General features: G+C 35.8%; 1 long non-coding RNA gene and 1 pseudogene across 1 annotated transcript; both read left to right on the plus strand.

Annotated features, from left to right (window-relative positions):
• The window catches only part of LOC115012151 (nuclear GTPase SLIP-GC-like), an 85,613-nt pseudogene that overhangs the window by 16,772 nt on the left and 45,665 nt on the right, over window positions 1–23,176 (plus strand).
• On the plus strand, window positions 21,413–21,924 carry LOC115012163 (uncharacterized). Its single transcript, XR_003832647.1, has 3 exons — window positions 21,413–21,504; window positions 21,726–21,773; window positions 21,895–21,924. It is a non-coding gene; the product is annotated as an uncharacterized LOC115012163 (long non-coding RNA).

A 23,176-nucleotide genomic window follows, 5' to 3' on the forward strand; every position in this document is an offset into this window, starting at 1 on the left:
TAGACACGATAGGAACAATTTTAACACACAAACAGCTTTACTGAAAGAAACAAAAACTAAACTAAAGCTTCTTGATATGTCCTCCGGGAATGTTTGATCTTGTGAGTGTAACTGTTAAATGTAGTATTTCCATAATCTATTTTGTAAAAAGTGTGAATTCAAGTCAGAACCATTGTTCTGAAAAACTGAATCCACAAACTCAAGTTTTCTTACAGATACATAATGGTCTGACGGATAGATGAGTTTGTCATCGCTGGAAGCTCTCTCAGGCAGTTTAAATGTCACAACATATTTCAGATCATTGCCAACTTTATATGAACCATGTCTAACATGTTTATCAATGACTGAAGCAATAAGCCCAAAACAAATGTTATAATTGTTTTAGTAACTCTCATATTATAAAGGTGTGGTTGTGTGGAGCCACACTCTTATCAAACAAGTGTCACTGCTTTGTGCTAAAAACTAAACAAAACTAGAAACACCGCCCTCTTCTCCAGGTGTAGGTGAGGTAATCATCACTCTGGATTATACCTATTAGCTTTACCACAATGTTAAACATATATGATATTCCAGAATATTCCATTACAAGTAAAAGTCCTGCATTTCAAATCCTTCTCAAGTAGAAATACAGAAAAACTATCAGCTAAATGTGCTTCAGAGTCACAAAGTACTCGGTACTCCAAAGAAAAAAGGCTCCCTTGACTGATCATACATGTTTATTTAATTCCCATATTATAAAAGAGCAAGTGAGGTTGTGTGGAGCCACACTCTTACCAAACAAGTCACTTTGTGCTGAAAACTAAACAAAACTGTAATATATATACATCACATAACGGCGCTCTTTTAAATGGGAAACACTCAGGCAGATTGGTCACATCCGGTTTGTCCCATTACTATCTGGACAGCTTCAGTTTGACTTGACAATTGTTTTGTTTTAATCTACGCTGATTCTAAATACATGCAATGTATTTGATATGGTGTACTGTCCACTAACCTGTTTATCGATGACTGAAGCAATAAGCCCAAAACAAATGTTATAATTGTTTTGGTAACTCTCATATTATAAAGGTGTGGTTGTGTGGAGCCACACTCTTATCAAACAAGTGTCACTGCTTTGTGCTAAAAACAAAACAAAACTAGAAACACCGCCCTCTTCTCCAGGTGTATGTGAAGTAATCATACATTTTTGAGGCACTTACTATTTCCTTTTTATGTTACCTTATACTTCAACTCCACTACATTGCAGAGGGGAATAATGTACTTCTTACTCCAGCACACTTATTTGACAGTTACTAGTTACTTTTCAGACTTTATATTAAAACTTAGGCGTATGATAAACTCATAAATCGTTGTTAAAGATTAAACCAGTGGTTTCCAGCCTTTTTAGCTTTCATCCCCTTAACATAACATTGCCTCCCTTGTTATATCTTGTATATATGTTTTGCTTATTTCTTTCGCTCTACATTTGTGTGCGTGTGTGTGTGTGTGTGCGTAAAAGCATATTAATAAGACTATTTATAAAATAAATATTTAAATAAATCAATAATTAAACAGGCGACATTTAGTATGTGAGCAGTAACTTTTCACGCCCCTATAGGAAACAAAGCCACAAGAATGTGGTGAGTGTGTTCATATCTCTGGTGTACTGTTGGTGAGACTTTGAGAAGTATACTTTATAGGTGATGATAAATGCAGTAGCATTAGTTAAGGTGTGGTGGTTCTAATTACAAGTCTAGTGGTGTATGAGGCGATAATAATACAAAGTTTTAACTAGATAAAAGTCTAAATTAATGCCAAGTGTCGTTTCGTACTGCTTACAGTGCCCCTTAATGACCATGCCCTCAAAATGACCCTTTATGGGCAGATGAAGTGGCTACACATTTCACATAGACACACAGGTACATACACAAAGTACATACACGATGTACCTAGGCAGGAGTAAACTGTTTGCAGGCTGCAGATTGAGAATTTGCCGAGTCAGGTGCTGCTCAAGACCCTGTCTGTCTTGAAGGAGCCGTTGTTTGGCCAGTTCTGGGATGGTGTGCTGTTCCACAGAGACTGGGTGCAGCTGTCACCACTGAGCAGGGTCATGGAAAGGTCTGGTCAGCTGGGCTTGGCACTGGAGGCAGGTGAACAGGGACTCATTTGCAGAGTCACCAGTATATTTGGTACAGTTAGCTACATCCACTGCAATCCAATACAGTAAAATACATACTTCTTTAATATTGACATATAGTGTCAAAGAGGTGTTGATTTGATTCTATGGTTATATGTGGGGCTTTATTCTGTGGCGCTGTTGCACTATACTGTATATAGCAGCATCCTGAAAAGTGTGACTTCAAGAGGTGATGACGGAGCTTCTATTAGCAGTTGGCGGTTAGCTCAACTTTAGAAAGATCTACCCCAGCTCTGGGGCTCGTATCCCGGGAGGGGGACGACCCCGATTCCCCTATTAATTGATAAACTTTCTGTTTCTGTCGTTACACAGGTTAGACCAAGGTGTTACTATCCAAATAACCATTAGCTATAGGAACAGGAAAGTTAATAGTCTTACTGAGGGAACAAATACTTTACGGGATTTAGGTGAGATTGGAGATTAAGTTAATTTCATGTTTAATTTGTTCATTATTTGCTGAATTAGAGGCTACACTTTTTTTTAGTAAAATTTCCTTAATTTCTGATGAGTTCTTATGTTTAGATGTTAAGAAATGTTTTTAATGTGTTTTAGGAAGGGAACATTTGGCAGATTTTATTTGTCCAGTCTGGGACCGAAGACCAAGACCAAGAGGTTATGTTCATGTATGTCAAATGTTTTAGCACTGAATCTGGATGTCCATGTCGGCTGGATACTTGTACTTATTGCATGATGCAATAAAAACATAAATACTACCTCGTTATTACCTTACCTTTTTTTTTCTCGTTTGTTCGTTTGTACATTTATTTTTGTGTCACTCTCTCTGTTTAGCATCTTTGAGTTACTTGAAAAGCGCTATACAAGTCTAATGTATTATTATTATTATTATTATTATTATTATTATTATTATTATTATTATTATATAATAATATAATTCCAAATTTTTCTTCCATCAGTGCCTTTTAAACAATGCTAGGCGTGTTTATTGCTATGCGTGTTTATTTGTTAGGTGAACATTCAAATCAAAAACAAGTTTCTGCAACGTGTTCAAATTTGAATGTATCTTGCTGAACCTGCTCTATGGGCTTTGAAGAGAGTATGCTGGTAAGAGGTGGAGATAACAGCATTTAAAAGAAAGAGCTTAATTCAGATAAGCACTAGAGGAGTCATGTTCGTGCATTAAAGAGCAACAGACAAAATGTAAGTACACTTTGACTGTCCACTGAGACACTAAGTTAAACAATAAGATAATATGTAGAAGCCTACTGTGCTATTGTGTCACTATTTTGTATTTATAACCCAGACATTTATAAGATAGATGTATTATTTATTTGTTTTCTTTGTTGATTTAGCAAATCTTCTTAATCCACAGTGTCTGTAAATATTAACCCTCTTCTCTTCTTTATAACAAAAGAAAGGTTTAAGAGTGATAGGATTGCTTTCAGTTCAACAAGACTTGTCAGTTGTGATAAAACGATTACCTCCTTAACTTTGAACCATATATTAATATGACAACAACTCAAATTGCCCTTTGGTCAAGCTTGTCCTTGTTGACTCATTTTCTAAAACTACAGAATTGTTAAAAATTCTGCTAAACTAAAAACACTATGAGTCTTTTTTAATCTGCTGTAAATCTTGCAGTGGCATTTACTTTCCCTGTTGGTGTGATTTACAATGTTTTGTCAATAAAATCCAGTTATTAGTATCTGAACTATGGATTTGAAGTTAATTTGGAAAAGTGCTTAATTATGAGGAGGATAAATATATCTTGCAACACATTATATTACTGTGCAGATATTCATCATGAACTATGCTTATTAGAATGCATATTAGTAGCATACTGGCTGTTTCTACACAGTTCAGGCAGTACGTTTGTTCTCTAAAGAAACCCTGAACAAATATTTTAATACATAATACATGCTTGAAAATCCCTGAAGTGGTCCATTAATAAAGGAGATATGTCTACTTGCGCTGTCTTTGTTTTTCGATTACTGACTGGGAATAGAACTTGTGCATTTCTGTGTGACCCTTATTTCTTTTCAAGGTGTAACCCAACCCTTAAGAACAAGGTCTATAAATTGCAGTAGTTGTGTGCTATGATGAATTTAGGATGTGAGATGAGGAGGCAACTTCAGTTGAGGGACCCTGTGTGGGTTAAGTGTCAAACTAGCCTACTAGTGAATTAGTTATGAGCTTGTCGATTAGTTTACTGTTGTAGATTGTGTTTGTGGATTTCCACCCACCTGTTGCCGTGCTAAATCCCTGATCATACGCCCAACATTTCTGGCTGAGGTAATGGTGAATAGGCTATGATCCAAGATATCTCTGCATTAGTTACTGTCTTACAGACAATATAATACACTGTAAATAATTACTAGAAAAGCATAGTGTTTAAGCAGGTTGTATAGGTTAATGTGCATTCCTGGGCAGGAGGCCAGGCTGAGGTTACTTTGTCATAAAAGGTTGATACAGAATCTAACTATACTGTGAGAAATATTAGAGATAGTTTTTCTTTGAAAACATAAACAATATATATCCTGTATTTGATGTATGTATTTAATATATTTGCATATTATTGTAAGCCTGTTTATATTTGAGTACTAATCACCTGTCGTTTTCTGTACTGCTTTAGCAATATAGGTGCCTGATGTGTCATGCATTCATGTCAATAAAGCATAATTTAATTTAGATGGATGGATAGACAGATGAGATGTGACAAACAGACGGACATTTGCTACACACCTTGTTTGTATCAGTGTATGATAACAGTGCACTGAGTTTTCTCCCCACATAGATAGAGAGTTTTAGCATCGGGGAGATCGATGAACTCAGGATACATATTATCAATTCTTTCAAAATGAACCAATTAAAAAATCTTTGTATTTTTTTTACAGTATAGTAAGAAGTGAGATTCATTCTTAACCTCTATCTTATGACAAAGTGAACACAGGCTTCAGCCTCCGTGGTGAGCCAATCAGAGACAGAGTAGGGCGGGAAAGTGTCATAAAGTAAAATGGGGGGGCCTTTATTTAAGGTTGTGAACATCAGCAAAATATCCAAGTATCTTTTATTTACTGTAGAAATTCACAATGTTTTCAACAGACTTTATTTATATTTGAAAGCACATGAAAAGAAACACTACATACATACTTTTAAAATAACTCAGGTACAGCAATTAATTAGACAGGAAATAAAGGCACTTACACATCGAAATATAAACAGAATTTCTAGACAAATGCACCCACACATTCAGAAAGGCATGCCAAAAGGGGGCTCCCTTATGGAACAGGACATCCTGAAACTGCCAAGAAAAACACTCTCTAAGCCAGCGAGCCATTCCAGTGTTATCCAAGGATTTTGCTTTTATGACCAGGAAAAATTATTACCCTTTTGCTGTGTTCTAGAAAATAAAAAGAACCTAAAATAAAACTGAGGCTTTGCGGCAAAAGAACACCACCTCAAGAAAGTTGTTCCAATAAAATGCAGCCTCCTACAAAAAAGTGTGTGTTGAGCAACAGAAGAAAGTTCTCAGTTGAAGAGAAGAGGGAAGTGTAAAAGGGAAGGAGAGAGCTGGGTGAGCATGGCGTGTACCATACCTAGCACTGGGTGTCACAATGTGATGTGTTGCAATAAGGTGTGTACAGTCTGGATTCTCTGGAAAATCAAGTCGACAGAGCCAACTCACACACCCACACACACGTACACATATACAGAAGTACGCTATAAACATCACTACATCTGCATTTGCAAACATGCAAAATCACAGTTCCTCACATAAAACCACATAGAAACCCTCACAGACGTCAGCATGGAGGAAATAAACAATAGACCCACGTTTCACAAGCGGTTGGGATAAAAGGGAAGTGACATCGCAGCACACACCTCTAAATGGGCACTGATGCTAACTGATAAATGGCAATAACAGAAGGAAGACAAAACAGGATGCTGGTCAGATGAAAGAGCCCGAAATGTCATATTCACAATGTTTTAATGATTTGCTGATACCGACCGATACACACAAGAACATGTGAATAAGGGGATAAGCCGACAGGCACTTATTTTCTTCCACTTCAAGCACTGGAGGCAAGTAAACAGCAGAGCAGCATCTGTGAGAAATAAATGACAGATTAATCAGTTAGTTGTGACGTAACTTGTGAGCAAAAATATCTTTTGACACTTAGAGTCTGCCATAATCAGTTTAATAACCTCTAATTAACCTAATTGATCAGAACTGTCCTGAGTTGTAGTGGTTGATTTAAACATAATTATTTGTTTATTCTCCAGTTGCTGTTCTTGGTCATGGATGATTTTGTTCTCAACAAATTAACTGAATGGGGTCTCAGCGAATGGATTGGAAATTTTAAAGGTAAAGTATTACCATGCTTCTTTGTTGGCCACATATATTATACACTGTTGATATGACCTACCAATACTGAAACATCTAAGCATCTACTAATAGAGACAAAGTGCTGCAACATCATTCTGCAGTACAGTGCTGAAATATTCGACAGAAATAAAAATTGGTTTAAATTTTTCCATGAATTAATCTTTTTTTAATTTACAGATCAACGCATTGACGAGGAAAGTCTTTACTGTCTGGAGGATCGAGAACTTGCTGAATTGATCCCAATATTGGGACCAAGGTCAAAATTCAGGAAGAGACTCAAGTTGTTAAAAGTAATGTTCTGTATATATGTATTTAGTCTCATACACCTCACTTGTGTAGATATATTTCTAATTTACAGAAGCACAAACTTCTGTTAAAAGTTTTAATGACGTCTAAAAATAAAAGATAAATAATATCTCATTGTTAATAACAGCATTTACTAGAATGTCTTTATTATTATGAATTTGCAACTATTTTCTTTTGTCACTAGGAAGAACAAAACACAACAAATCCGGAAACAGTTGAATCTTCTGACTCAAGTAAGTTTCCTACACTGTATGTATCATCTAATCTAAGGCATTAATTACAATCAGACAGATTATATTTGTATTGTCTGCTAAACACTTTACATGGACACTTAGAGTATCACTTTTATCTACAGTGTAAACAGGAGTATGAAGAAGAAGCTGTTTCTGCTCAGGTTAGGATCACATTGAATTTAACAGGCATGTAATCAGTGAACGAGCCTCTATTCTTCATGCATAATCATCTGAAGTGCCCTGAGACAAAGTCATCTTTAACTGAAGACCGTGATCACTTGTTGGCTCTTTTCTGCGTTCTTCAAAACTTTACAGAGTTTTTCCAGGCTCATCCCAGATTAGCTGAGAACATAAATACAAATTTCACTATGAGAATTGTAAAGTTGTGTGTTCAAGCATGTAAAACCCTGTTAGAGGACAAATAGTAAAATATTCTTTAATATTATAGATTTGCAATTATTTTCTTTTGTCACTAGGAGTTTCCTACACTTATGTATCATCTCGTTAATTACAATTATACAGAGTTGTATCTGCAGTGTTATGAAGGAATATGAAGAACAAGCTATTTATGCTCAGGTAAGGATCACATTAAATAAAATTTGCAAGGCTCATCTTAGACAGGATGGACACAGCCTGTGTGAATATCATTTCTTGATCAAATACTGTTTTAAGAGTCAAATATTCATGTTCATCCTCAGGTTTGTCCGTCCACCAGCAACACAAGTAATGAAGGTGAGATACACAGCATCGTATTGACTACATGTAGTGTTCTTTCAAGGCGGTTATATCTTGCTTTGACATAGCAACTATAACGAGACTACGTTTTAATATTGTGAGAGGCTCATACAACAAACTTCTTGTTCCCTTTTTTTTAATTAATAAAATAAGGAAAGAGAAAGATTGGATCTTCAGGGTGAACCCAAACAACGTCAACCACCAACAAAACAGCCACGTGACGATATACAAGGTATTTATATTACTTTCTAAACAATTATATGTCTGATGATACACTCTGAGGCATCCTAAATTGGATTGGCAGAGAAAGTGCTTCATTGTGCAGCTTACTGGATACACTGGTTCATGGTTCCTGAATAGTTCTTTACTTTTACTCTGACAGAAGAAATCATTCTGTCTGATGTGAAAAACATCATGAGATGTGTCAACAGAAACTGCCTAACGAAGACAACAAGCTCAATAAGTTCCTGAAGTGAGTATTACGTTTATTAAACTTTCCATATTCTTTGTTATATGGGCCTTGTTTTATATTTTAGACTGGTCTTAATTTTGCTCTTAGATTAGTGTAATACAAATACATACTGACTTATTTTTTAAATAAAAACTTAACCACCTTACCTCCAGGCCGACTCAGAACTAAGAGCTGTGTTTCCATGGTAACCATCTGACCTGCTGACAGAGGCACCAATAAAAAATAAAGAAGAAAACATGTTCATAGTTTTAGAGACTGTAGTAAACCTGTTGAGGACATCGTCAGTAGTGTTCATGCAGAAACTCAGTCATAATTTACCCAGAATTTATATTATTTTAGTCTGAAGATAGTATTATGCTTGAGTAGGCTGTTCATTGATGGATTTCTTCCTGATTATTAACACAATCTTTAGTATATTGGTGTATATTTTTCAAACTAACCCATGAACCATATTTAACCTCTTGTACAACAGGAATAAAATCAAGGATTTGAAGACAGACAAGAGGGAGGTGGTCGGTGTCTTTGGTAAAACGGGGGCTGGAAAGAGCTCTTTGATAAATGCCGTCATTGGAGAGAAGGATCTCTTGCCCTCTGGAGATATCAGTGCATGTACCACAGTCATGATTAAAGTGGAGGCTAACATGGAGAACTCAAAGTATGAGGCACACATTGAGTTCATCACTAAAGAGGTAAAATGAGCTGAATATGTTTGTTAACTTGAAGCTATTTTGAAAGTTATAATGTAGCTGCAGAAAATAATGCAGGTGCTAATTACACAACATGCCATCTAATTGAACTAAGTTTTTATGTTTTTCATTCAGGACTGGAGAGATGAGTTGTGGTATTTCCTTCGGCATAAAAGGGATCAGGAAGATTATCAGGAAGAAGATCAGGAAGAAGATCAGGAAGAAGATCAGGAAGATGACGATGGTTATCAGGACACTGAGGAAAAGTTCTCAGCGCTGTATGGAGAAGGATGGAAAAACAAATCCTCAGAAGAAGACCTCATGGATTTCAAGTATTTCAAAGAAATTCCAGAATTTCTCCAGTCCAAGAAGAAGATTCTGACATGTGAATCAGTAAGTGAGGCTAGAAATATTATATGACTTCATAGAAAACATTCTTACTTGTCTGACAGAGTCAAATATGGAGGTTTATGTAATCTGCTTTCCCTCTAGCCATTCAAGGTTGGTGTAGATTAACGGAAGACCAACAAATGTAAAAGTATATTCAGTTTGTGAAAAGTACTTAAAGTATCTTGATCTATCTGTGCTCAATAAGTACAAACACATATCTAATTTATCCTTCATATGAAAATCATAACAAACATCATCTACCAGTTACTAATTTTCTTGCAAGAACTTCCTAGATAATTCTAGGCACGATCATGTTTACATTCAAATTTAAATTGAATACCTAATTATTCACTATCGCCTAATAAAAAGTCTTTCAACTTCAGGTTTGCTACTTACTAATTTAATTTTGACTTTTTGCTGTTGTTATTTCAATGATAGGGTTTCTTAAATGCATCTCCTTTTTTGATCTTATCCTGTTCTAACTCTTTTATGCAACTTTTGAAAGCAATTTAAAGTTGGAGTTTGTTCTTAAAATTCCCTTGCATTGTCTTAATCTTACTTTATTATTTATTTCAGGCTAAAGAGCTTTCTGATAAATGTGTCAAATACACAAGAAGTGGAGAAGCTAAAGATGTGAAGAGGTGGTATTGGCCACTGGTGAAGTGCGTGACTGTCAAGGTGCCCAATAATACTCTTCTCCAGCATGTCACACTTGTGGATCTGCCTGGAAATGGGGACCGTAACAAGAGCAGAGACCAGATGTGGAAAAGGGTAATTTATTCACGTTCAATTCTGCTTATTGTGTATTAGTGTTGTCTGGGAACTGTGACAAAGCTCTGACATTCAGTAATCATAATGAACTTCCAGGTTATTGGAAGTTGTTCTACAGTGTGGATTGTGACCGACATTAATCGAGCAGCAGCAGAGAAAGAACCATGGGACATCCTGAAAGATGCCAGTAGCCACATGGGAAATGGTGGCGAGTGTCAGAAAATTCACTTCATCTGCACCAAATCTGATCTTATTGAAGATTCAGATGATCTGTAAGTGATTAAGATGCCAAAAGTAGATATTTGAATTGAACATTCAATGTAGACACTAAATACTGTGAGCTGTTCCACTTGATACAAATCTTTTGTTATAGTTCAGCAGCTGGTGTTCGTGCTTTCATAGAAAAAAAAACGAAAGTCAAAAAAAAAGTGAAGGAAGAATTCATCAAACTAAACAAGGTTAAGGTGAGTTTTATAGACTGACAGAAAATCCAACATAGAGATTGTCTACAACTGCAAGTCTATTGAATTCAATCTTGTTTTTTCAGAAACATTTCAGTGATGAATGTTTCAAAGTGTTCACAGTGAGCTCCAAAGAGTTTCTAGAAAAGAAACGTCTAGAGCAAGATGACACTGGTGAGTGAAGTCTCCATATATGAGCCCTGGATAACAGAAATATATAGCTCAAATTCAAATATGTAATGTAATGTCAATATATCAATAAATGTTTTACAGAAATACCAAAACTTCAGGAATTCCTGAAAGGTCTCAATGACCGGCACTCGGAGACATTAAACTATGTGTCTAGAGCTCGAGGGATTCTCTCTCTGATGCACGGGGCGAGCCGTAGAGAAGGGGTAAGATCAAGTAATAAAACCTCTCATGTTGTCTTTGTCTAATCATTTTCATGGCAAAAATGTAAGCTGAAGGATACGCTCAAATTCAGTGTAAACATGGGAAAGTCAGAGACAGACCGCTTACATGTAATGTCACCCCTGCAGACGTTTTAGCCACCAAGGTAGTTGATTTCATGAGTTTCTGTTGCTTCAGAGAAGATGCATAACCAGAGTAATTAAAGGCTGGTCGTACTCGAGACCAACAGAATCAGGGAGCATTATAGTTGTATTGCTTTAAATACTGAATGTGTTGTGTTTGGTTTCAGGCTGACATAAAGACAGCTGTGTGCAAAGACCTTGAAGAAAAGCTGAAGCAGGAGCTGGAAAAAGTCAGGAAACCAATAGAAGAGACTTTTCAGGCTTTTGAAAAATGCCTCAGTGAGGGGGTTGAAAAATCTAAGAGTTCATGTGAAAAAGTCTTGAAGTCGGTCATACATCCTGTACGTACTTTAGTTGTTATTACATCAAAACTACTGATTTTGCACTTCCTGTGAATATGTCTTTAAAATGTTTATTTTGTTTCAGGTTAAGAAAAGTCGTGGTTTTCACAGTACATTGAAGCGTATAGTTGAGAACAATGGCATCCACAAAACAAAAAAAGGGAAGCAAATAAATCTCAACATGAAGTTAACTTCATGCCTGACTGACAGCATTGATGAGAAATTCAAGGAGACCTTCCCGTAAGAAATGACTTAACTAAGACATAAAACCCTGTGTTGGCTAAGTTTACAAATTATGGGGGATTATTGATTCTACATTATATAGTTATACAAATGATGTATTACAATACATTAAATTACATGATTGAAATACAAACTTGTCAATGCTTCATGTTTATGAAACATTTCTTCCTGTTAACATGTTTTAGAAATGAAGGAAAACGTGGACCATTCAAAGGAGTCATCAATATGTTTTCACTTGGCATAAAGAGATGATGAGAGAGAAGAGAGAGTACAAAGATGTCACACTGCAGCTGATCTTTCTCATGACAGAGGTAAAAGATGAGAACAGTACCGTGCTATTCATTAGTCCATTATCAAAACTGTTTGTCCAGGTCATGGAGACTTGAGCACAAACATCAAGTTGGTAACTGATGACTGAACATTAAAGAATTAAATGCAAACAAAATAGATATTTTTAGCTGTCAACATATTTATATACACTGTAAATGAAGAAGTTAGAAGTTAGATAGAACTGGAGAAAAAATAACTAATGGGGTTTTGTTTGGTTTGAGGCTGACATGAACACAACTGTGTGCACAGACATTGAGTTAAAGATGAGGCGTAGTCTGACCTGCACTTCCACATGGTGGAAAACAGCTCCCATTTTAAAGTCACTTTGAATAATGTACTGCTTTGTCACGTAAAATCTGGAAGGAAAGAAAAATAAAGTAAAATATGAGCCATATTTGTACTACTTTGATTATTATTAAAATAGGTTTATTTATGCTTCATATTTTCTCTCTAAGGAAGAAAAAATGATGACAAAACTCAACGAAATCATCCGTGAGGATAAAAAAGTTATCTACAGGAGTCTGACGACAACAATCGAGTACACCATGGAAGTATGCTATAAAGTTAAGATAAAAGATCATGACATATAAATCCTGACACAATAAAAATACACATTCATGATGATTGTGCAGAACATTTTAATTGAATTTTTTTCTGTTTTATTGTAGAAGCAAAGAAATTCAGTGGAGTGGGCTCACAGAAAAACATGAGGGACACGATTGTGAAGCACGTACAGGATTCAAAGAACATCATGTTTGAGCTGGCTAAAGATGTTATGTTGAACCAGCTCAGAGACTTGAAGGTTTGTCACATTTTATATTACGTCAGGCAGTGATGATGATATAGTAAAACATGTTGTGCTGCACATCTTTATCTTTATCCATGATTCTAGGTCTTCATTTACATAAAGGATTTTTCTATATTGAAGGGGAATATGATTCATTCTTAAAGCTGCTTTTCCAACTGAAAACCCAGCAGACACTTTCACAAACATTCAACTATTTAATCTTAGACAGAAACATACAAAGGATTATAGCTTTTAACTTTAATGCCAACTCTGAGCCGCCCTGTGAACACATCTTATCACTGATTTCATGTAGGATTCAGTTCATCTTGAATATTATGACACAATATTTGACAGTGTGAGTGATAAGTGATAAATATTTTCATCCTAATTTAGTTTAAGATCCTGGAGACACTGAAGAAAACCATGCATGGAATCAATCGAGCTGTCGCTCAAGACAGAGCGTGTCTCGATCCCAGGTAAAGGGAACCTAACAAAATCACAAATAATACTGTAGATATTTATTTTTCATTAAGAAGTCAATACATTTCCAAACGTGTAATAAATAGTGCACTTGTTTCAAACGATATGTTTTTTGTTTTTTAGATGTGACAGAGGAGCTTGATGAAGTGAAGAACTACTACAATGAACTGATGAGAAGCCCAGATACAGAATCACTTCTCTGGTAAAACCTTTGTTAAAATATACATAATGCTCTGATTATGAGCACTTCTGAATAACGCTAACAGTGCTTCTTATTACACTAGGCCTGATTCACCCGGCCAAGCAGCTGCACTGCGTCCATGACGTGCACAGGTATGTTTTAGTCAATATGATGATCCGAATAGATTATATGACATCTACCGTTTGTCATTAATATTTAATGTCACAACCTCACTGTTTATCTCTCTGGTGGACGTTTCAGGTTTCAGGAGGCCTCATAACCCACTGAGGGTCCCTGCAGCACGCTGGTTAGAGTCTCGTGACTCAAAGTACTTATCCCTGTTCTCTTTGAGTGTTTGTTTGTTGTGAATTACACGCAGACAGATTTCAGATTTTCTATTTTTGGTATGACATCTTTGCTTTTAATTGCTAAAAGATCAGAGGCAAACAGAAAATGAGGAGGGGGATGACATGCAGCACATTTCCTCAGTCTGATTCAAACCAGGGACATTGTTGTTTTCATGGTAGGAGTCCTAGGTGTGAAGGAAAATAGTGACACACTCTTAACCAAGATATAAAACAAATATTTGATAACTTTCCAACGTTTCGACATGACAGTCTTCTTTAGGGTGTTGAGGGACGAAAACACAGACATTTAATAAGACACAGGTGTGCTCTATCAAGGGGAGTGTCCTCAATGACATTTACATCATGTAGCTCCCTGATTCATGTCATTTAAAAAAGCAGTTTGATCAAAGCCTTAGTTTATACTGTGTATCAAGGAACATGTCTTTGTCAATATAAACACAGCTGAACCTAAAGATATAATATGTAACCTTTCCACATTAATATGTCTAAAAACAACTAGAACTGTGTTATGTGTTGTGTTGAGTCGTGTACTTATGTTCTCCAACATGTTTCCTACTATTTTAAAACCTAGAGAAATACATAATTTAAACAAGGTGATGGTGTATTTCATTCAGTCTTTCAGGTCTTACAATCTTTCTTCTTTTTGATTGATCTGTTTTTAATCTTTTTTGTAATCTGTTTTTATTACATTAGTGTGGTATTGGTTGGTTAGTATAGGCTGAAATATCAATGATTTTGTGGGTGTCTAATTAAATGCTGAACCTTGGTGACAGCACAAACTGTAGGATGGATTTGACTTTATGCTTCTGAAAGAATCAACTTGATCTTTTATCTATCATATTCAATGACAAAACTGTTGCTTAGTGCAACACAATTGTTTCTGTTTGTGTTCATTCATATATGAGAAATGTAGAGATCTAGATGATAGTAATAACTTGGCTTAACTGGTTTCTTGTTATTTACTCAACAATTGTTTTGTTTTAATCTACGCTGATTCTAAATGCATGCAATGTATTTGATATGGTATACTGTCCAATAAACCTCAATAAAATACACGTTTGAGTCAAAGTGCCACATGTAGTTTGTCTTCTTTATGGTTTTGTTATAGGACTTAAAACTCACCATGGGTGCCAGGGCCTTCAGCTGCACTGCTCACAGGCTCTGGAATTATGTCCCTCCACACATCTGACAGTCCAAAACTATTACAACATTCAAGTCCCACCTCAAAACTCACTTATTCAAGTTGGCCTACTCTCTGTAGTCTCCATCATCCTGTGTCCTCTCCCCCTCTTCTCTTTCTTGCTTTCTTCATGTGTCTCCACCTTATCTCTGGTTTTGTTTGTCTGCTCTCCCTTCCAATGTCCTGCTCTTTTTATTTCTTGTATTTTGTACGGTGTCCTTGGGTGTCTTGAAAGGCGCCTCTAAATCAAATGTATTATTATTATTATTATTATTATTATTATTATTATTATTATTATTATTATTATTATTATTAAAAGCTGCTCTAGGTTCTGTCGTGGAATTCAGCCGATGCCAACTAAACTAAAGAGTTGTGAGAAGTAAATCTTTTATACTGCAATAAAGGTACCTGAGGAAATAAGTAGTCTTAGAGCTCTTTATTCTTTGCAAAGAAGGTTCAATTGTCCCACAGAGTGCAAGCAGTCTGGGTGAGGAAGAATGAAAACATGTATCAATGTGTTCATATATTTTAAAGGTAAACAAAGGGGAGGTTTGGAAGAGTCGTAAAGCTTATAAACACATGACATAGACCAGACCCTGTGCCCCATTTGGTTGGGTCCCCTAAAGTATATGACCCTAATGAAATGCCATTACCCCTAGTCCTCTACTCCCCAAAGAGAGTGATAAGAGAAATACCTCCTGAGTAAACAGTGGAATGTATCTAACTGGTACCGTGTGAAACTAAGACAAACACATCTACAATGTACGCATATAAGTATAAGCAAAGCATATCATGAAATGTACCATTACAGTTCTCTCTCACATCAGTTTCTATTGTAAGATAAACAAATGATTTTCAGCCTTGTTCTTGACTTCTTACTGAAAACTCCTAAAAGTTGTTTCTTAAAATCGAGTTTAGAAAGTGTATGCAAGTTGTTCTGTGTACTTGTTTAAACATTTCCCTCGTCAGGTGACAGCAATAATGATTGCTCTTCTTGTCCAAACAGTTCAATAAGTGTGTTTTTCATTGAGGATTAATGTTAATGGAAGGTTTTATGCTCGTTCATGTTAGCAAAGTGCTACTTACTGATGCAAGAACATGGAACATGGCATCTTGTTTAATACAGCTTTTTATCACCACTTAGTACTTATGTACATTTACTTCTATTTTCTGAAGCAGTAACATCACTCTGTAAACTCACTAATAGCTCTCAGATACATGAAGTGACTTCCTCACTCAAGTTTGTGGGAATCGTGAATGTGGGATACAATATGAGAGTAAAAGTTAGAAAGACATTTGGGATCAGAGAGAGAAAGAACAATAATATCAGGCATCACACACAAATTATGTTGCAATAAAACACTCTGTGTTTAGCAAGCGGCCTATCTTGTATGCCTTAAGGCAGGGATGGGCAACTTTGACGATAGGGAAGGCCACAAAAAATGTGTCCAAGCCAGTTTCAGTGTAAACATCTTTCCATTTTAGAGTGAATCAGAGTCCAGAAAAATCTAATAATTTCAGAATTTATTCTGGTCATAGAAAACATGACAATTTGGCATTTAAAAAACAAACAAAACAACTTTTTTTTAAGAGAGTATAGCAATGTCAGCAAACAACATCAACAAACTGAATACTACTGACAAGCAAGTCAATGTGGTATTGCAGTGAACAAGTGGGTGTACCAATCTTTTAACATGAGGTTAGATTATTTGTGCACATAAATATTATTTTATTCAGAGTCTGACCCTTATTCTTGAGCAGTGGACAATAAGGGAAAACTTCAGAGAATTTAGCATGCATTTGACAAGGTCATTAACTGTGTTTTATTCAGGTAATTAGGTAATTCAGGTATTCAACTAAGGTAATTTGCTGTGAGCATTTAATCCCTTTTAACTTTCTAAGAACCCTCTCGGTCCATATAAAAATTGTCTTGCATGAAACCGGTCCGTGCTGCAAAAAGGTTGGGGACTGCTATTTTAGTGAGCATGATAATCCAAACAGATGATTTTTGTCATTAATATGTCACAACCTTTCTGTTTATCTCTCTGGTGGACGATTCAGGTTTGCTCAGTGCAGAGTAACAGCAGAGGCCTGATAACCCACTGAGGGTCCCTGCAGCACACTGATCTCTTTGGTCTCAACCATTTTTGTCAAGTTTTTATCTGTGTTCTTTTTTGAGTTTTGTTTTCATATTTACTTTATGTTTGCTTGTTTTGAATTACACACAGAGGGATTTAAGTTTTCTATTACTGGTAGAACATTTTTGCTTTTCAGTGATTAACGATGAAAGGCGACAGAAAATGTGTGTGTGTGTGTGTGGGGGAGGGGGGGGGATTGTGTTCCATGGTACACGTCTTATTGATTTATACTTCATATACTCTTCATAAGGATGAAAAAATGAAGACAAAACTAAACAAAATTATCCTTGAGCGTAAGATAACTATCTACAGCAGTAATACATTTATCAAATGTAAGTCACTATACTAGAGAAAAAAAGAAAGAAAAGTAACGTTAGAGAGACTGAAAAATAATACCAGTTGTATGATACCAGGCACCCACACGCAAATTATATTACAGTAGGATCGTAGGATAAATAGTTAGTATTGTTTTTGCATGGGTTTGTCTGTTTTTGGTGTGTTTGAATTGGTAAGTAAGCTGCCCTTCAGACCAGGAAGTTGAAAATGATGTGTACTGAAGTTAGGAACAATTCCAACACACACAGCTTTACTGAAGAAAGAACAACTACATTCTTGAATGGTACTCCAATAATTTGTGAGCTTATGATTGTAACACTTACATGCAGTATTTCAATATGAAAGTAGACAAAACAGAATAATAATAATAATAATAATAATAATAATAATAATAATAATAATAATAATAATAATAATAATAATAATAATAATAATAATAATAATAATAATTATTATATATAATTGATATTTATTTATTTATTTTTCAAGACCTCAAAGCCGCTAGAGAAGAACTTTAAAGAATTTTAAAAACTCAAGTTACAACCATTGTTATGAGCACTGGTCAAAAAGCTCAGTCCTCAACAAGCTTTCTTACAGATACATAATGGTCTGATGCATAGATGAAGTTGTCTTCAATATCATGATTCTGGCTTTGTTTTTCCAGTTTCCTGTTTTATTTTGTAAAGTACACTCTCCTTGTGTCAGGTCTAATCTTAGTTCCTGTCTGTGTTTCCCGCTTTCTGTGATATGTTTGCCCTGCCCTGATTTGATTTGATGCTCCTGTGTCCAATCACCCTGCTGCCCTTGTGTTCTTTGCCTGCCTCCTCCAGCTGTGTGTGTGTGTGTGTGTGTGTGTGTGTGTGTGTGTGTGTGTGTGTGTGTGTGTGTGTGTGTGTGTGTGTGTGTGTGTGTGTGTGTGTGTGTGTGTGTGTGTGTGTACTGTCCCATTGTTCCTTGTCGGTTCGTCTTGTTTCATGTTACCTGGTGTGGTTATTCATTTTGTGTCAATGAATCCTGGTGTTCCGTCCTGGTTTGTTCACTCAGTCTTTGCTTTATACCTTTTTGTATTTTAAGATTTGTTAAATAAAGCTTGTTTTTCATTATTATTTTCAAACTTCATATGAACCATATCTAAAGACATTATTAAAGACAATCATCCCCACAATGACTGAAGCAATCAGCCCCAAACTATTTTTATAATTGTTTAGATACCTCCCATATTATAAAAGAGCAAATGTGGTTGTGTGGAGCCACACTCTTATCAAGCAAGTGTAGCCGCTTTGTGCTGAAAACAAAACAAAACTAGCAAGTGGAAAATGTTATCCTTACAGTCAAACAATGGCACTCTCATCTTTATGAACATTACTGTATATCTTTAATCACTGAATATTCCATGTTCAAATGTTACATTCATACTTTGGGTTTAAATGAAAACATCTGTTCAGCAACACGTTGACTTCTACTGTCCTCTGGTGTTGACAGCAAGAAAGCACAGAGGGCAAAAATGGTGTCCACAGTCCCCATGCATGTACAAGCTTCAAAGCAGTATCAAATACACCCATGGGTAAAATACACACTGCAGAAGTTGCATTAGCAGTAGCCTACATTAGACAATATATCACATAATAAAATGGTGTTTTTCAAGAACTCTCCAGCTCATCATATAATCAGTTGTAAGGGTATGTCAGCACATTCTCACATCACAGTCAAATTGAAAGATTGTGTATGCTTCTTTGAGCTTATAATTCCACACATACAAAGGTGCATTTACTCAAGTATAGCACTTAGGTACAGTTTTGAGGTACTTACTATTACCTTTTAATCATACTTTATACTTAAACTCCACTACATTACAGAGGGTAATGTTGCACTTCTTGCTCCAGCACACTTTTCTGAAAGCTACTAGTTACTTTTTGGATTAAGGTTTTTTTTATTAAAACATGATAAACTCATAAAAAATGTGAGGTTTGATATGCAAACAGTGGCTCCCAGCATATTTGGCTTTTGTCCAGTTACGAAACTGTGCCTCGATTGTTATGTTTCAGATGTCTATGAGTTGTTCATACATACAAAGTACATACAAATACAAATTTGTTTTGCAGAACTTTGAAAGGCAATTCAAAGCACTTCAATAAAAACGTTTTTTTAAATGTTGCTTTAACTTACAAAACAGATAACACTGAAAATAATAGTATAATAATAAGTCGTTTTATAAAAGAAAGAATAAAATAAATAATTAAGACAAGAGAAATTGAGTGTGGGAGGAGTCACGTTCCGCACACACTACATAGCAAACAAAGACCATAGACTTTAGGTTTCATTTTTGGGTTGGGTTTCATCTGCAGGAGGGGCATTAATCTATGTAGGCGCGCAACACGCTACAAGTACGTTTAAGAATGACTCCTATTCTTTTGTTTTTGTCTATTCGTGGTGGGTGTTACATAACTTTGTAAGGCAAAGTGTTTCCATGCTCTTGTTTTGTGCTTTTTAAGAGCAGGAGCGCTCCCTCTCGAGAATACTGTATACGTGGATACAGTTCTGTGCACGAGCATCACGTGCACTTGCCTGGTTTTTATGTGCAGGGTTTTGAGACTAATAGAACACATACAGATATATCTCCCTTCATTGACAAAGACAGCTCAATGCAGAAAAATGTCCCTTCTGACTGTTACCTTTATACTGTAACATTAGATTATTATTAGATTAAAAGCAGGAATTTACTGTGGTAGTTTGGTGAAGTGAGGTTTGGTATAGATCGTGTGCATGTGACGTCACGCTTACGTCCCAACCCGTAAATCAGCCATGTTGGATGATATACACAACCAAGACAGCGCCCGTTCACGTGGGAGTTGCTGCAACGCTTCGCAATTTTCTTTGTATTTAAACGTCTAAGATTGAAAGAAAATGCCAATCGTGTGTGCAGTGTATAACTGGTCATAACGCTACTCGTGACCCAGAGAAACGCTTCTTTAGATTTCCTAAAATCATCAAAAACAACGATCCACAAAAGAGGGATGAATTGCTGTCTACCGAACGCCATCAGCTGTGGTTTAGCAACATAACTCGTGAGGATTTAACAGAAGAAAAAGCACAATTCGTCCACTTTATATCTGGTAAGAGCTCATGCTAAAGCTATGTTTTCAATGTTTACATTAAACATTTGTGCTTATAATATACTCGAACACTGTAAGACCTTACTTCTCCATATCGCTGACCCTAACCCAACCGGCATTTATTTTCTTCCACTTCAAGCACTGGAGGCAAGTAAACAGCAGAGCAGCATCTGTGCGAAATAAATGACAGATTAGTCAGTTAGTTGTGACGTAACTTGTGAGCAAAAATATCTTTTGACACTTCCTTGAGTCTGCCATAATCAGTTTAATAACCTCTAATTAACCTAAGTGATCAGAACTGTCCTGAGTTGTAGTGGTTGATTTAAACATAATTATTTGTTTATCCTCCAGTTGCTGTTCTTGGTCATGGATGATTTTGTTCGCAACAAATTAACTGAGTGGAATCTCAGCGACTGGATAGAAACATTCAAAGGTAAAGTCTTACCATGCTTCTTCATCGAGCACATATATTCTACACTGTTGATATAACCTACCAATACTGAAACATTTGAGCATCTAGTCATACACACATACACAATGATCAAACATTGTTCTGTAGTACAATGCTTAAACTATATAGTTTTAAGAACATGGAGAGAGATCAGCGTTGACAAATCCTGACAATTTGTGTCTGTGTTCAGAGAGTACAAAAGCACTATTGGTAAAGTTCTTGTATATTTTCACACAGAAGGGACACGTTAATTAACTTGACAGTAACTGCTGTTCTGTGGCATATGTTGGGTTATTGAAATTAATTCTCAATTTTCCATGAAAAATTAATTACAGATCAATGCATTGACAAGGAAAGTCTTTACTGTCTGGGTGATCAAGAAATTGCTGAATTGATCCCAACAGTGGGACCAAGGTCAAAATTCAAGAAGAGACTCAAGTTGTTAAAGGTAATATTCTGCACTGGGAAGACAATTTACACAAATACTGTATTTGGTCTCATACATCTCATTTGTGTAGATATATTTAGAATTTACAGAAACACAAAGTTCTGTGAAAAGTTTTAATGACGTCTAAAAATAAAGGATAAATAATATCTCATTGTTAATGACAGCATTTATTAGAATGTCTTTATTGTTATGAATTTGCAACTATTTTCTTTTGTCACTAGGAAGAACAAAACACAACAAATCCGGAAACAGTTGAATCTTCTGCTCAAGTAAGTTTCCTAAATGTATGTATCATCTAATCTAAGGCATTAATTACAATCAGACAGATTATATTTGTATTGTCTGCTAAACACTTTACATGGACACTTAGAGTATCACTTTTATCTACAGTGTAAACAGGAGTATGAAGAAGAAGATGTTTCTGTTCAGGTTAGGATCACATTGACTTTAACAGGCATGTAATCAGTGAACGAGCCTCTATTCTTCATGCATAATCATCTGAAGCGCCCTGAGACAAAGTCCTCTTTAACTGAAGACCGTGATCACTTGTTGGCTCTTTTCTGCGTTCTTCAAAACTTTCCAGAGTTTTTCCAGGCTCATCCCAGATTAGCTGAGAACATAAATACAAATTTCACTATGAGAATTGTAAAGTTGTATGTTCAAGCATGTAAAACCCTGTTAGAGGACAAATAGTAAAATATTCTTTACTATTATAGATTTGCAATTATTTTCCTTTGTCACTAGGAGTTTCCTACACTTATGTATCATCTAAGGCGTTAATTACAATTATACAGAGTTGTATCTGCAGTGTTATGAAGGAATATGAAGAACAAGCTATTTATGCTCAGGTAAGGATCACATGAAATAAAATTTTGCAAGGCTCATCTTAGACAGGATGGACACAGCCTGTGTGAATATCATTTCTTGATCAAATACTGTTTTAAGAGTCAAATATTCATGTTCATCCTCAGGTTTGTCCGTCCACCAGCAACACAAGTAATGAAGGTGAGATACACAGCATCGTATTGATTACATGTAGTGTTCTTTCAAGGCGGTTATATCTTGCTTTGACATAGCAACTATAACGAGACTACGTTTTAATATTGTGAGAGGCTCATACAACAAACTTCTTTTTCCCTTTTTTTAATTAATAAAATAAGGAAAGAGAAAGATGGATCTTCAGGGTGAACCCAGACAATGTCAACCACCAACACAACAGCCACGTGATGATATACAAGGTATTTATATTACTTTCTAAACAATTATATGTCTGATGATACACTCTGAGGCATCCTAAATTGGATTGGCAGAGAAAGTGCTTCATTGTGCAGCTTACTGGATACACTGGTTCATGGTTCCTGAATAGTTCTTTACTTTTACTCTGACAGAAGAAAACATTCTGTCTGATGTGAAAAACATCATGAGATGTGTCAAACAGAAACTGCCTAACGAAGACAACAAGCTCAATAAGTTCCTGAAGTGAGTATTACGTTTATTAAACTTTCCATATTCTTTGTTATATGGGCCTTGTTTTATATTTTAGACTGGTCTTAATTTTGCTCTTAGATTAGTGTAATACAAATACATACTGACTTATTTTTTAAATAAAAACTTAACCACCTTACCTCCTGGCCGACTCAGAACTAAGAGCTGTGTTGCCATGGTAACCATC

Source organism: Cottoperca gobio, chromosome 8, assembly GCF_900634415.1.
Source record: "Cottoperca gobio chromosome 8, fCotGob3.1, whole genome shotgun sequence".
Classification (NCBI taxonomy): Eukaryota; Metazoa; Chordata; class Actinopteri; order Perciformes; family Bovichtidae; genus Cottoperca; species Cottoperca gobio.